Raw genomic sequence first — 11,479 nt, forward strand, 5'->3', positions numbered from 1 at the left:
AAAGGGAATTGGTATAGTATGTGAATGGTTCATTCGATCACTAAAGTCATCGTTGAATATGTGGGAGCCATTATGGATCTCCGGATCCCGCTATTGGTTATTGGTCGGAGTGAGTACTCAACCATGTCCGCATAGTTCACGAACCGTAGGGTGACACACTTAAAGTTGGATGTTGAAATGGTAGTTCTTGAATATGGAATGGAGTTGGAATATTTGTTCGAAGTCCCGGATATGATCCCGGACATCACGAGGAGTTCCGGAATGGTCCGGAGAATAAGATTCATATATAGGATGTCATTTTATGTGAATAAAATGTCGCGGAAGGTTCTATGGAAGGTTCTAGAAGGTTCTAGAAAAGTCCGGAAGAAACCACCAAGGAAGGTGGAGTCCACAAGGGACTCCACCTCCATGGCCGGCCAACCCTAGTGGGGGAGGAGTCCCAAGTGGACTCCCCTTAGGGGCCGACCACCCCCACATGGGAGGTGGGAATCCCACCTTTGGGTGGGAGTCCTAGTTGGGCTAGGATTGCCCCCTCCTATGGAAGGATTTGGTTCGGGTCTTATTCGAAGACTTGGACACCACCTCTTGGGGTTCCACCTATATAATGAGGGACCAAGGGGAGGGGGCCGGCCACCCAAGAACCACCAAGGTGGCCGCACCCCTTAGTGGCCGGCGCCCCCCTCTCCCCAAACCCTAGCCGCCCGCTCCTCCACATCCCGCATAGCTTAGCGAAGCTCCGCCGGACTTCTACACCGCCACCGACACCACGCCGTCGTGCTCGTCGGATTCAAGAGGAGCTACTACTTCCGCTGCCCGGCCGGAACGGGGAGGTGGACGTCGTCTTCATCAACAACCGAACGTGTGACCGAGTACGGAGGTGCTGCCCGTTCGTGGCGCCGAACCGATCGTGATCAAGATCTTCTACGCGCTTTTGCAAGCGGCAAGTGAACGTCTACCGCAGCAACAAGAGCCTCATCTTGTAGGCTTTGGAATCTCTTCAAGGGTGAGACTCGATACCCCCTCGTTGCTACCGTCTTCTAGATTGCATCTTGGCTTGGATTGCGTGTTCGCGGTAGGAAATTTTTGTTTTCTATGCAACGTTATCCTACACGGTAGTGAGCCATGTTCTTCGTCGCCATGAGCTCCCTACGTTATCTAGTAATAAACTAGCAGTGTGTGATGCTTGTCAGCAGGGAAAGAGTCATCAGCAACCGTTTGTTTCCTCTACTAGAGTTATTCATAAACCTCTTGAACTCATTTATTCAGATGTATGGGGCCCCGCCCAAACCTCTGTTAGTGGTCATACTTATTATGTCGGTTTCATTGATGCGTACGGTCGCTTTACGTGGCTCTATTTACTTAAAAGCAAAGCTGATGTGTTTAATGTGTTTGTGCAATTCCAGACTTCATGTCGAGCGACTCCTTAGCCACAAAATTATTCATGTTCGGTCGGATTGGGGTGGTGAATATCGCAACCTCAACACCTTCTTTAGCAAACTTGGGATCTCGCATCGCGTTTCTTGCCCACACACACATCGGCAAAACGGTGCGGTTGAGCGCAAGCACCGCCACATCGTTGAAACTGGCCTCACACTTCTTGCTCATGCATCTGTGCCTTTTCGCTTTTGGAGTGATGCCTTTTCCACTGCGTGTTTTTTGATCAATAGAACTCTCACTCGGCTCCTAAATATGAAGACACCCCTTGAGATCTTGTTCAAGGAACTCCCTGGTTACACGTTCTTCAAGGTTTTTGGTTGTGCGTGTTGGCCTCACCTTAGGCCCTACAACAGTCGAAAGCTTGAGTTTCGTTCGAAAAAGTGTGTTTTCCTCGGTTATAGTGCCCTTCACAAAGCCTATAAGTGCCTCCATGTTCCCACAAACCGTGTCTACATATCTCGCGACGTTGTCTTTGATGAAAACGTGTTTCCCTTTTCCGATATGCCATCATCTTCATCTGTTTCACCACCCACAAATAACTCTCCAGTTAGTCTTGGCCAATTTGATGATGTTGCATATTCGCCTGTGTTACTTGCCTAACCATGGTGCGAGTACCGGTCGCGGAGCCCGCCTTGAGCTCCTGGATGCGCCCGCCGCGCCGCCTGTTGCCACCGACGTCGATCGCTGCATGGGACATGCAGCGGCGTCGCGTCCCGAGGCGTCCGCCTCGCCATCTGCCGATGGGCCGGTGCCCAGCCCACCGCCATCTCCCGCGGTGTCGCCTGGTCCAAGCAGGCCGGCGTCGCCTCCCTGTACGTCGCCCGCGCGGTCGGCTCCTGCTGAGCCGGCCTTCTCCACTGGACCGGCGACCCCCTGTACGTCGCCCTCGACCGCGAGTGTCGACTCGCCCGTGTCATCCTCGCCAACACCGCCACCTCCACCACCACCGCCGCCTCCGCCTGCCCTGCGTCCACATACACGCAGTCGCAGCGGGATTCATCGCCCCAAGGAGGGCACCGATGGCACTGTTGCATGGATTGCCTCTTGCCTTGCTCAAGCGCAAGCGGACCCGTCTCGCTGAACCACGACACTATCGGGCCGCTATGAGCATTCCACATTGGCGTGCTGCCATGGATCTAGAATATCAAGCTCTTCGAACAATGGCACGTGGCAGCTCGTTCCTCCCCGCTCGGGTGTCAACATAATTGACTCCAAATGGATATTCAAGGTGAAGAAGCATGCCGATGGTTCCATTGAGCGCTACAAGGCTCGTCTGGTTGCCAAAGGGTTCAAGCAAAGGTATGGGCTTGACTACGAGGATACATTCAGTCCTATTGTTAAACCTACCACTATTCGGCTGCTATTGTCACTTGCTGTTACTCGGGGCTGGACTCTTCGTCAGTTGGATGTTCAGAATGCTTTCCTTCATGGCGTTTTGGAGGAAGAGGTGTACATGCGCCAACCCCCTGGTTTTGTTGATCCTGCTCGTCCACAGCATCTTTGTCGATTGGTGAAAGCTCTCTATGGCCTGAAACAGGCGTCTCGCGCCTGGCATGCCCGGCTTGGTGCAGCTCTTCGCGCTCATGGATTTGTTCCCTCCACTGCCGACACCTCACTGTTCATTTTTCAGCGTCCCCAACTCACCATGTATTTGCTCGGTCTATGTTGATGATATTATCTTGGTCGGCTCATCTCGTTGTCTGCTACGGACAGAGTTGATTGTCGCTCTTGGGTCCGAGTTTGCTCTCAAGGATCTTGGCAAGCTACATTACTTTCTTGGCTTGGAGGTTACCTATTCGGCGATGGGCTCACTCTTTCTCGGCAGAAGTACTCACGGGATCTCTTGCGCCGTGCTTCGGTATGCTTGCTTGCAAGGCTGCGCTTACACCGATGTCCTCTACTGAGATTCTATCCGATGATGGTGGTCTTTTGCTGTCTGCCGATGATGCTACCGAGTACCGCCGCATTGTTGGAGGTCTCCGGTACCTTACCATCACTCGTCCCGATATTTCCTATGCGATAAACCGTGTCCGTCGGTACTCGCATGCGCCACGGGATACTCATTGGACTGCTGTCAAGCGCATCTTGCGCTATGTGAGTTCCTCTCTCACACATGGTCTTCACCTTCGGCCGGCGCCTACGGCCGTGCTTTCTCGCCTTCGAGTGATGTGGACTGGGCTGGCAACCCCGATGACCGGCGATCAACGGGGGGCTATGCTTGTATTTACGGGTTCTAACTTGATCGCCCGGAGTGCACGCAAGCAAGTCACGATCTCTCGTAGCAACGACGAAGCGGAGTATAAAGCCGTTGCGGATACCACCGCCGAGATTATTTGGGTGCGGTCTTTACTTCGAGAATTGAAGATGACTCCTAAGCAGCCGCCCGTTCGTGGTGTGACAACATTGGCGCCACATATCCGTCGCTCAATCCAGGTGTTCCATGCTCGCACCAAACACATAGAGGTTGATTACCACTTTGTGAGAGAGCGAGTTGCTCGGAAACGACTACGGATAAAGTTCATCTCGTCTAAGGACTAGCTTGCTGACATCTTCACCAAACCGCTTCCGCTTCCACTGTTCCTTAGATGCGGACGCAATCTTAACTTACTGAATACTTCGAGGCCACAGTTAAGATTGAGGAGAGGTGTTAGGCTGTATATTTTGTATTTGTATTTGTAACCCCGTACGTACCCTTTGGTACCCCTATATATATGAGATAGGCCACGCCCTGCGAGCGTCGAGCCAGTTCCTCCAAACCCTCATACGATAACATTTGTTGATCATTTGTCAGGGTTTAGGGTTTAGGATCGGACAAACGATCAACAAACCTAAAACTTGTGTTTGTGATATAGTCACGTCCATTCATTACATGCATGGCAATTGACACTATAGAATCTTGCAGTGTAGTTTGTTGATCGTTTGTCTGATCCTAACTTAAATAATAAAAAATTGATTTTCTTTAGTGATCGAGCAGATTAAGAAAAATAAACGGCACCGCCTCGAGCGATCTTTGCATGGGTTCACCATTGTCTCCAAAACTGAACTTTTTTTTGGACATCAAAGATCAAGCGACGAATTAAGAAAACCTCTAGAAGTGTGGCAGTTGTTGTGGTGCACGGCGTCGGTGAGGCCGCGAGCTGCCCTCTTCCCGCCTTGGCCACCTCGGGCTTCTCTGCCTCGATGCTCTGTCTCCTCTTCTTGCTTGGAAGAGTTGCCAAGATGATGTGGCCTAGTGGCATGCTCGTTTGCCAATGGAGCAGCGTCTCGACCTCGACCTCTGGCTCACATACCCTCGTATTGCCCCCTCCCTCTTTTTTTTGCATAAGTACATTTATTTGTTGGGATACAAATGTTATGACTGAATGTAAATGTGGAGTGCACACCAATGTGGCTACAATGGGCCTTGAATTGAGATGGGCCAAGATGTACCTACATCGTGCTAGAGCTTGCAAGAGGACTGCCGTTCAGGCCCATATCTAGCTTCGTCCTATCTTCCGCCATGCCCAGCTCGCGAGCTATCCAGCCCAAGTGAGCACTTCGTCAGACCTGTAGCCCGAGCTAGCTCCTCTTTTTTTTTTTTCATTTTCATCATTTATTCCAACTGTATTTCGCCATCAGCCCATGAACTGATGAACACTCTTTTATTTATCACCTCATGTTCTTTCCCTTATACGCAGCCATCGACGATCGTATCCTCATTGATTGGACGGCTGGAATATCTGAAAACAGAAACAGAAAAATTATACAATAGCGGAGGGGAAAAAATCACGTGTCTGTTTCGCCTACGTGCATGGACTGTGATGCCTTTGACCACCAGTCGCTAGCTTGACGATGCTTGAATCCATCAGCTACAGCTAAGCTAACAGTGACATAGATGATAAAATATACCTTTTCTTATTAATGTGTTGCCATTAACTATAGTGGTGCATCAGCTTTTTTTATAAAGCAATTTGTCGTTACATGGATTTGATATTTTTATGAACTCAAAAGTCTCAAATGGAATATATTTGAGCTCTTTTACAATGATTGGAATGGTACAGGAACCACACAATATACCGTTCAGTATGAATTGTTTTAGTCTTTGGTTAGTAAAATTGATGGACTTTAATTTGGTTTATTGAGAAATGTTAGATAGGTAAATTGTCCATGATGGTTCCACCATTCCACGATTCTTCTAAATGTGTCAACACAATTGGAGAGTCTGGAATTCGGGTGTTGACTTGGTGGTGATTGTATTGTTGCTTGCTAGGGCTGAAGATTTTATTTTCTTAGTTTCTTTTTCTTTCGTTTGCTATGTGCATTTGACTGTCATTAGGGTATTGCATAGTTACGGAGGCTAGGTGTAATTGGTATCTCTCGATATTAATATATTTCTTTTATTGAAAAAATGTGTCAACACAAATCTCAAAGCACCATAGTCTTTTTCCTCCAATACATTGCTTTGGATCAGCTGACCTCCACCACCCCTTATGGCCGTTCCAAGTCTAGGTCACCTTCTTTCTCGTCAAGCGTGCATGAGCATCCTGACTGCCCAGTCGATGCTCCATCTGTACTCCCTCCATTCATAAATGCCTCGTGTTGTGCGTTTGTCAAAGTCAAAAGTTATAAAGTTTGACCAAGAATAGAAGGAAAAATATCAATATTCATAATATCAACTGCATATAATTTGAAAATATATTTTAGAGAATGGATTTGTACACGCAAGCATGGTTGTGGGTGATCCATCACCGTCTATTTATTCATCGAGATTCCCGCTCGTCATGGTAGATGGAAAATTAGCACTCTCTTTCCACCTTTTATCCGAATCTCAAAATAAAATGGACGTGTGTAAGTATAAAAATATTTCCGTATATTTCATGACGATTCTAATATAATATATTATTGTTAATGTTAATATTTTTTCTTAAATATTTGGTTAAATTTTACTAATTTTGATTTTAACAAAATCTAAAACAAGAGATAATTGTCAACCGAGGGAGTAGGTCAAACAACCCATGGATCACGTACGAGTCTCAGACTGCCACCTATGTACATGGGTGGCAGATTGATGATTGATAACCAAAATAGGCCAAACCATAAATTTCTTCAGATCAAGACCATTCATGCATGTAGATCGGTCCAATTTACCCAAGCACAAGTACATAGACAAATAATTTAACTATAATTTTAAGATTTAAATGAAGAAGTGCATGGGAGGAAAAACGATCCATATCCAGTGAGCTATGGAGTTGGAGAACTTCTTTTTTTTGGTAAAGAGGAGGTTGGACAAATAAATGAGTAAAGGCTACAAGCTATCTACAGGTGCTATGCAGCTCGGCGAAGCAACTTATTAGAGCATCTCTAGCAGTTTTTGGAAAAAAAAATGGTATTAGAAAAATATTTCCGGGCATAACAGATGCCGGAAATCCCACACAAAATCACATGGATACACATGTCAGCTCATCTTTTTCCCTTTTATCTTCTTTCCCCTGGCCGCCTCCTGCATGCGCCGCCGTCGCTAGCCCGCACCTCGCGCTGTGGCGCGCGCCCGCCTGGCTCGCCCTGCGCTTATCACCTTCCTGCTCGCAGCTGGCTGGCTCCAAATTTTTGGCGAGTTCCAAGACAGATGGAGCTTCGAATTCGTCTCTGTTTGGCCCGGAATTCGGTCACAATCGAACATATATCCTCGTATGGAATGGAAGATTGCTGCCGAAAACGAGTCTCCTCATCGTGGAATCGAGTTCAGGGGTCGCTGGTGCCTGTGCCAACGGGAGTGTTGACTCACTTCCGACTCGCCTCAAATGTCTACCAAAAACTGGTTCTATGGGATAACGGGTGATGAGGTGGGACATTTTTCTAGTTTTTCCGAGATCCATTCGGCGCCTTTTTTTTGGCTCATACTGTAAATATCTTGGTTTGATCACGAATATTTTTCAATGAATATGGCATGTATGTTTTTCAAAAAAAATCTTTAACTAAAAATTAATCCATGTATATAATACTTTTGATATAAAATTGACGACACATTTTTCAATACGAATCTAACAACATCAATTATTTACTATGTAATCAAGATATTGTTGTTCAGATCTTTCGGTCGAAGTTCTTCCTGAAATGCATGTGCATCTTGTTCATAAGAACGGTGGTAGTAGTCAGTAACCCACCCACGATGCGACGTGACTGATTGGCATGGGACATTACTATTGAACAACACTATGAGATGAGACTGCAAAATGGTGACATGGACGGTACCGCCTACTCTCCTTCGTCCACAAATAAATATACATGCAGGGTTCTAAGATAAATTATGGAGTGGAGTGAAAAATACATTGGAAACATGCATCTCTCCTCTTTAATTTTTCACCTCCAATAAGCTAAATGCATGTAGAAAACAAGAAGAGCATGTGGTTAATACTATTGGGTTTGATTTCAATGCGATGAGAGAGAAATAATTAAAATGAATTGGGAAGATAGAAGACATTCTTTTATGGACAAAGTTTAGAGATAGATATACACTTATTTGTGGATCGAGGGAGAATTTTATCACCGTCGGTTTGGGTCGATGGACGGTTTCTAAAAACATCGATAACTAGAAATTTTGTAACAGTATTATCTTTTATTACTAGGTGGAAAATCTCTGTTCTTTTTTGAATCAGCGATGGCGTAGTGACTGGCATATGCGATGTGGACGGAGCGGATGGCGGAAACGAACGCCGGCAAGCAACCATGTACGAATCTATATACTAATACGTAATCGTCGTACACGCTAAATATAATTTATTGCACAGAGACCAAGCAGGGGAGATGAACCGAACCTGGTGTGGTGAGCTAGTGATGATCACACTCACTCTGCTCTTGCCCCGATCCTAGCTAGATCTTCCTTTTGCAAGTTTTTTTTTTTTGGCAAAGATACACCGCTATACGCATGGACAAGTACACTAGCGAGTAGTAGAAGTACTTGACATTTTTGTTTGTATACATGCGATCGGTCACGATTTTTTTTCTTATTTTAATTCTAGTGTTGTTTTCTGGGAGATGTATTTTATACTGTATTTTGGAAGATTTTGATGCAAGTTGTGTATTGCTTGCTGGCTGTACTAGTTGCCCGTTGTAGGTAGGCAGGTAGCTGTCAGAGAGGATCCGGGCGAGGGCAGAGGGAGGTCTAGGTTCTCTTCACCTGATCTCGCTGTGGGACCCACCGCAGCAAAGTGCCCGTGGATGCTCCCGTCACACTTTTATTTCGTTAGGCATCTCCAGCGGCCGCGACGCATTTCGGACGCCCAGGTGGTCGGCGGCTGTTCGTTTGCGTCACCCGCGGACATATTTTGACCGCGCGTCCGTTTGCGTCTGGGTGTGCTCCCACCGGGGCGACCCATTTTTGAATTGCAACATAGTTTGATCTTCATACAATTCCTTTGGTTTTCTACCACGAGCGATTGATTCATATGAAAACCAAACATAGAAAGTACATAAAAACTATACAAGACCTAGACTACTTGGTTCTCCGAGGGGCCGGCACCGTCGTTGCGTCGCTCCGTGGCTCGCTTCTCCGCCGCCTCCCGCGCGGCCGCTATGGCTCGGTGCGCCGCCGCGTCCTCTTGCGGTGCTCGCTCCGGCCTCGCGTTGGCGGCCTCGTCCTTGAGCGTCTCGAAAGACGTAACGAGGGCCCGCTCGCTCCGCCGCCTTCTCCTCCGGCGTCGGCGCATCGGGGTCATCGGATGACCATGAAATCTCCGAGTCGAGTCCTCGGTTGCGGCGGCGGCCGCCGGCCGCGCTGTTCCGACTCGGCGTCGACGAGCCGCATGGGCCGCCCGCTCCTCCTCTCGCTTCCTTCTCCGCTTCGGCCCGGGTCCGCGGCGTCCCCGGCCGGGTGGAGGAGGTCGGTGCTTGTCGTCGGAGTCGAACCCGTCGTCGGAGCTCGAGGCCGGGGAGGTGGAGTGGGAGGTGAAGGTGGAGGTGGAGGCACGGCAGCCTGGCCGCGCCGCGCGGCTGCTCATGGTGGATCTGCCGAGTGGCGCTACGGCGGCGGCGGCTAGGGTTTAATGCGGAGGAGATGAGATGCCGGCGCCCCGTTTATATAGGTCGGAGGCACGGCGACGGCCGCGCCACGCGGGGCATCACCATTACTACGCGCGGCACGCGAGGCGGCCGCGACCGCCGAAGCGACGCCTCGCCGCCGCATGCGGCGGAGAAGACGCATCGACGCGCGCGTGCGCTGAGCCGCCCACGTCTACCGGCGCGCACGCTCGCGGAAGCCGAGGCACGCCATTAACGCGGCCCGCAAAGGCTGCCGCGCGCGCCGCCCGCAAGTAATGCCGCCGAAGACGAAGCGGTTGTGCCGCCGCCGGGCGGGCCCGTGCTAGGACCAAGCGGTCACTTTGCGCGTCCGCGCCGGCGTCGCCGAGACGCAAACCCGGCGCATATTTGGGCCGGGTTTGCGTCTCGCGACGGCCCGGTCACTTTGCGTCGCGCCGCTGGAGGTGGTGCACGACGCATTTTCGGTCACGGCGGACACAAACGGTCGCTCAGCGTCCGTTTGCGTCGCGCCGCTGGAGATGCCCTTACAGCATCTCCAGTCGCGTCTCCCAAATGAGGTTTGGGGGACCGCGAACAACAAATAAGAAAAAAAAACTGTCCAGTCGCGTCCCCCAAAGCCTAATTAGCGCTCATTTTACGTCCGGCGTCCCTGGTAGAGACTCTATGCACGAGTCTCTACGGGGACGCCGAACTACGTAAATAGCGTCCACATGCATGCGGCCCCTAGTCCCCACATGTCATTCTCTTTCCCTACACTTTCTCTCACCTACTTTTCCACATGCGGGTGGTTCCCTCTATTAAAATCGTACGCATCCGGACGCTGTTTGAGGGACGCGCTGGAAATGGCTCTTTTTTGTACATGATTTTTGGTCTCTTTTGTCCGGCTCGGTCCCAAACGTGCCCCAAATCATTTTTGCCGGATGCTTTTTAAGGGACACGGCTGGAGATGCTCTTACGTTTTGTTTCACACTAATTTTGTGTTCCAGTTGCCTACCTCGTCCAAATGCGATGACGGTACGAAATAACAACTATAGTAGACCTCCACCTCACTAAAGTTTAAATCATAAATTTGATATTTTGGTGTCTTATAAAGGTAAAATATTTTTTAGGGCCGACGATATTTTGGTGTCTACATCGCATCGGTAAAGGACACCGAAATATCCAACTTGGTAAACCCGACACTAGTGTGCCTTTGTTTTGAAAATTATGAAAATTGTGTTTTTGAGGTTTTTAAAAATTAAAAACTGAAAATAGGAATACATGGTCCGTATATCCGTGAGAAGTTTCGGTAGAAAACTTGTTATTGTTTTAGCTATAGAAAAAATTCTAGAATTTTGTCAGAAATTTGTCATTTTTATGTTTTCTAAAATATAGGGCATTTTAAAGTGATTTTTTTTATCATACAATCTATTTGTATGCATATATAATATTTGTCTTGGCCGATGAGTTTTCGTACCCGGTGCCACTAGTTGATCGTCCTCCCACCTTATTTACAATATTGGAAACAACACATGCACTTATATGCAGAAAAAAAAATCTTGTAAAGCAGGATCCTTTGAGATCCCCGTGAACTTTCTATGCCAAGCCTCGTCCTCTTGCCACCTTGGCTATATTAAAAACCATATATAGGTTCAAAATTCAAATGTAGCAATCTCGTCACCATGAAGTCATGCGGACTTTCCAGTGAATATCAACTTTATGGTGAACATTTCACGAGTGGAATGTAATAAATCAATCCTGGTGTAGATCAAATTTACAACTTGTTTGTTCAAATCTATGGAAAAATATAACAACAGAGGTGGTAAATCTTCTTATTTCAAGATTGCTATTTGGCACGATTCTTGCAGGCATAGCAAGTTTCCCCACCTGATTATCTGTAAAGGACACAAGTGTGACGGTCCATCAAGTGCTTCTTCTGCCCACGCTTATCAAGAATTCCTTGCCATTGAGGGTTATATGTGAACAAATTAACCTTGACATGATGAAAATCTACATACTAGTCATATATTTGGGTAACTAACGATTC

Source organism: Lolium rigidum, chromosome 2, assembly GCF_022539505.1.
Source record: "Lolium rigidum isolate FL_2022 chromosome 2, APGP_CSIRO_Lrig_0.1, whole genome shotgun sequence".
NCBI lineage: Eukaryota > Viridiplantae > Streptophyta > Magnoliopsida > Poales > Poaceae > Lolium > Lolium rigidum.